General features: G+C 34.1%; 1 non-coding gene across 1 annotated transcript; it reads left to right on the top strand.

Moving 5' to 3' along the window:
* Positions 1 to 4,470: 4,470 nt before the first annotated feature.
* Positions 4,471 to 4,633, top strand: LOC145271630 (U1 spliceosomal RNA). Its single transcript, XR_013866034.1, has one exon. It is a non-coding gene; the product is annotated as a U1 spliceosomal RNA (small nuclear RNA).
* The last annotated feature ends 323 nt before the right edge of the window (positions 4,634 to 4,956 follow it).

Below are 4,956 nucleotides of genomic sequence, written 5' to 3'. Positions count from 1 at the left end.
AGCCACATTCATGTCAAGTGTGTGGATATTCTTGTTCTCGAAAATACCATTTAGCGTCACATATGAGAACTCACACTGGGGAAAAGCCATATTCTTGTAATGTGTGTAGATATTCTTGTTCTCAAAACTCAGCATTAGTGACGCATATGAGAACTCACACTGGGGAAACCCCATCTTCTTGTGAAGTGTCTAAATATTCTTGTTCTCAAACATCAACATTCGTTACACATAGGGGAACTCACATTGAGGAGAATTGAATGCCTACTAGAAAAAATCCCGGGTGTTTTTGTCTCTCTGTACAGAGATTTACCAGGAACTCTGGTATAAGGATACTTTTAATTTTCAATTTAAAGTAAACTCTGATCACATATTCGAATTAAATTGGGAATTAAAAATAAAAGTAAATCAACAAACTTGCTGGATTTCCTAAGCATAGCACTGTGTCATAGGAAAATAACGGTGCATCTTCTCCTAGGTGTGTTGCCACAAGTATCAACACTAAGCTGGACACTATATAAGACCAGTCAAATTCTAGTCCTGAAATCCGGCGAGAGCAAACAAAGACTACTATAAAAAGACATTAATAACCAAGTAATAAATTGGTTTCTTGAGGAGACGAAGATTATTTTCCACTGTTTCGCATATTCAAGGTATCAAAATGGGGGAGGAAAAACAGTATTTGAGGCTCAATTAAAATCTTATCCCTTGACAAAAGAAAAAACATCACTAACCACATCTAAGAATTAACTTTCAACATAAATATTTCCCAAAAGATGTTAGAGAGGCAATTGAGAAGAAAGCTTTTAGTGAAGCAGCAATTGATGTTACCAAATCTAACACTGCTGAATTTGCCCAAACTCAGTGGAATAGGGAGGAAAATTGGACATTGATTTGGTCAATCGAATACGCAAATATAAAATATCAAAAACTCACAGAAATTTGTAAGCAATGGCAAAAGATTTTTAAGCATCACTGCCCAAAGAAGGAAGATATTAAAAAGAAAAAGGTTAACATGTCAGAAGTCTAATTTTTTAGAACAATGTCTTTTCTGTGGAGCAAATATCTCAGCTAAAAAAAAGATGTCCATGAAATGGCTAAAAACAACACTTGCCCAATCAGCAATGCCCTCTATACCCAAGATCTGCCAAACCAATCAAGAAGACACAACAAATAATCACCTGACAAAGCTCAGTAAGACAATGTCAACGAGTTCAAGTCTTACGTGCCTACCAAAAGCAAAACAGAAATATAGCCGATGCGTCACTTCATCAAATAATGCAACATCTCCACAGGAATCACTCCCAACAGACCCAATACAATTTAAATATGGGAAGACATACCAACAGTATGCCCCACTTCAACATGTGACACTGGACGTGGACCAGTTGGAACTAGAGGAAGAGCTGGTAAACAGGATATAAATGGTACCGTGTCTGGCTGCTGAAGATCGACCCAGACTTTAAAAACTTAATATGAATAAAGCCTTCAAGATGCTTGTTTCAAAAGCCAATGATGGCCTCACAAGGATCACTGCCATTTATGCCACATTGAGTAAAATAAATAATACAATATACGGGACAGCATGGTATATTATTACTTCAACACCAAGAGAGTAAAAGAGGAAACATGAAGAGTAAATCATATAACTCAGCTTGGAGAAGAAAACTCCAACAGAAAATAGATAAAATCCGAAAGGAAACTGCCCAGATATCTTAATTCCTGTCCTGTGAAACTCTTGTGAAAAAACTAAATAAGAAGGTAATTAAGTTGAAAACTTATTATTCCCTCCAAGACAAAGCACAGCTAAGAGCTAAGATGTTAGTACATCAGGCTGAAATAAAAGCCTTAGCTGCACAAATAAAAAATAAAACCAAAAACTTTGAAGGAAAAAGGATAAACTTTTTGCAACAAATCCAAGAATGGTCTATAGGAGCCTCGTTAAAGAAGAAATAAAGGTGAGCTCCTCACCAACTCAAGAAGTTGAAAGCTTCTGGAGGCCACTCTATGAGTACATTAAAGTACATCAGAAAACAATTGGATAAGTACCAGCAAAGAGAAGAACAAGGAAAAATAAAAGATGCCAGCTCTTAGAATTACCAAGGAAGCTTTCTGCAGGAATGTAGCTCAATGCAGTAATTTAAAGACCCCAGGAATAGACTACAAACCAAATCTCTGGCTGAAAGAAGTGAGCGCACTTTATCATCACTATGCCAAGACATTCAATAGAATAATCAGTAGTGATGACAAACCGCCTGAGTGGCTTACTGTAGGCAGTACATCACTTATGCTAAAAAAATGAGGACACCCACATGGCAAACAAATATCGACAATCTTACAACGACAGAGATGACAGTTATAATCGCTGATGCAACATACGACCATCTGGTTGCTGGCGATTACCTCGAAAATGAGAAGGTGTATGAGGAAAAACTTGGCACAAAACACCAACTCCTTGTAAATAGAGCAATACTAGAAGACTGCAGAAGAAGACAAATAAATCTGTCAATGGCCTAGATTGATTACAAAAAGGCCTTTGACAGTCTACCTCATTCCTGGATACTTCGATGTTTGGAGCTGTATAATGTGCACGCAGATATTAAATCATTCCTTCAAAAGGAAATGGCCAGATCGTGCACATCAATTACGCTACAGCATATGAAAGGATGGATGCAGACCTTAAACATTAAGATCATTTTTTTCAATTAAAGGAGTAAGGACCAAAGTTTCATCTAAAAAAAAAACGTGTTTTTTTAAAAAGTTTTTAAACTTCGGACTTTACAGGTAAATTTCTAAAAAAACAACACTTTTTTGGTTTTAAATTTGGATATATTATTTATTGATCTTTTATCTTCAATTCGTGATATATAAAACTTTGGTGTGGAAATTAATTATTTACTTTTTAATATGCATTTCAAAATGCGAGGGGGTAAATTAAAAAACGTTTGTCTTAAATATTATATTCAGTTTCTTGGAAAGAGCATAAAATTTCACATTGACCCTGAAAATAGCGTAAAAATTTAATCAATAGAATTTTTTTATAGATGTTTAAAGTTTAACAATTGAAAAATACTTAACTCGTAAAATTCACTTGATTTCATTACTGTTTTTAAAAAATAAAAAAATACTATTTCTATTACTTTTTATACAACTTTAATAGTTTATTTTGGAAGTATAATCCATAAAGAAAATAAACTACCCACTTTTAAAAAAGAAATTACGAGTTTTTGTTTATATTTTATTCGCAGTTTCGTGTTAGGAGTGTCAAAAATTCCTCTACCTCCCCAAATTCTGATACACCTAGAGATTAACATGAAAAAAAATATATAGCGTCTATTGGCATTTTTTAAATTACTGCTCATTTAAGGGGGAATAACTCTTCAGATCGTAATTTTTAATTTTGCTTCATCCGTGCTTTGATATGATTAATGGGTGCTTGTACATTTTTATCAAGGCATCAAAAATGCAAATATTTAAAAAAATATATTTTACGTACTCGTTATGGAATAAAGTTTTCATGAAAAAAGAAATCACTTAATTTGATCAAGCAGTTTTTTTTTCTTTCTTCTCATTGAAAAGATTAAATTTTAATGAGATCGATCGAGTAACACCAAGGGGAGATAACCCCAATCATCGTTTAAAACAAGAGCAGAAAAATACTTAGATAATTGTTTTTTTCAATTATTTTACAAAGTTTAAAAAAATATTTTTTTCATTTTGGTCCTTTGTTAATCATTCGTTTAAAGCCATCCCTACTTGTGTCCCTAAATAGCCAAATGGCCATAATATATCGATTTCATTAAAATTTGATTTTCCTCTGTAAAAAATTATATGTATACTTGATCAAATTAAGTTATTTCTTCGGAGAACTTCATTCCATAACTGGTACGTAAATTATAACTCTTTTCTTTCAATATTTTCATTTTTAAATGTCTTGATTAAACTGTAGAATTGCCAATTAATGACATACAAAACTGTTCGATTAACTTACATAAATATGTGGTTGTTTTTGTTAGTGCTTTGGTTTGAATTCTAAAAGGTTTCATTCGTTTGTATTTGTTCTCATTGAAAAGATTATGAATTTATGTTGTTCACATGTAAACGACCTTGACATTGAATATTACAGTAAGGTGTAAGTTTTGTTAAGAATTGAGGTATTTTGTAAAAATATTGGTACGTTTAAATGATAGTAAATTATTTGTTATGGATTATTGTTATTAGTGAATGAAATCTTGTGATATACTGATATTGGTGAGACATATATGGAGGTATTTTAGTTTTTTATTGGTGTTTGTCGGTGGCAAGTATAGAAGTCGGATATAAAAACAGTGGTGAGCACCACATAAAATTTTACTTACCTTACGTAAATAAGGCCCGGTTCCCTTTTCCCTCCCTCCTCCCTCTCTCTCTCTCTCTCTCCACATTAAAAAAACGGCTTTGTGCCTAATTTGCTCAGTGGGGAAGCAAATAAATAGCCTTACTTTACGTAGGAGTAACGGTGATCATTAAGGCCGTTCCCCCAGAGCGAGGCCCATCCATTGCAATGCGGTTGGGTTGACCTTTGCGATCGTCCCAAATGTGGACGACTCGGACGTGCTATTTTAAAGTGTGGGGTCTGCGTACGCGCTTACCCTGATAATCCAATCAAAATCAGAAATCCTTTCCTATTCCTTCCAAGTACCTCTTACTCGTAGGTCTGTACTCCCTCCGCTTAATCACATTTAATCTCTAAATTTCTTAACAACCAAACACACGTGTTCCAATCTTATTCTTACACATCCATGCACAACACAACATGACATGGTGGCAAGCGATATTATCATACAACACACAATCTTATTACGTCACAGACAAGTAAAAAAAGGTAAAACTGAATGCACTTTTTTTCTAGCCTCCAACGCCACACAAATTATCTTTTTTTTTTACACAGTGATCACCAGTTATAAAGACCCGGAAGCC

This window comes from Euprymna scolopes, chromosome 46 (assembly GCF_053919585.1).
Source record: "Euprymna scolopes isolate OS-2025 chromosome 46, ASM5391958v1, whole genome shotgun sequence".
In the NCBI taxonomy this organism is placed as follows: domain Eukaryota; kingdom Metazoa; phylum Mollusca; class Cephalopoda; order Sepiida; family Sepiolidae; genus Euprymna; species Euprymna scolopes.
The sequence above is the reverse complement of the archived record's forward strand: the minus strand, read 5'-3'. Positions and strand labels throughout refer to the sequence as shown.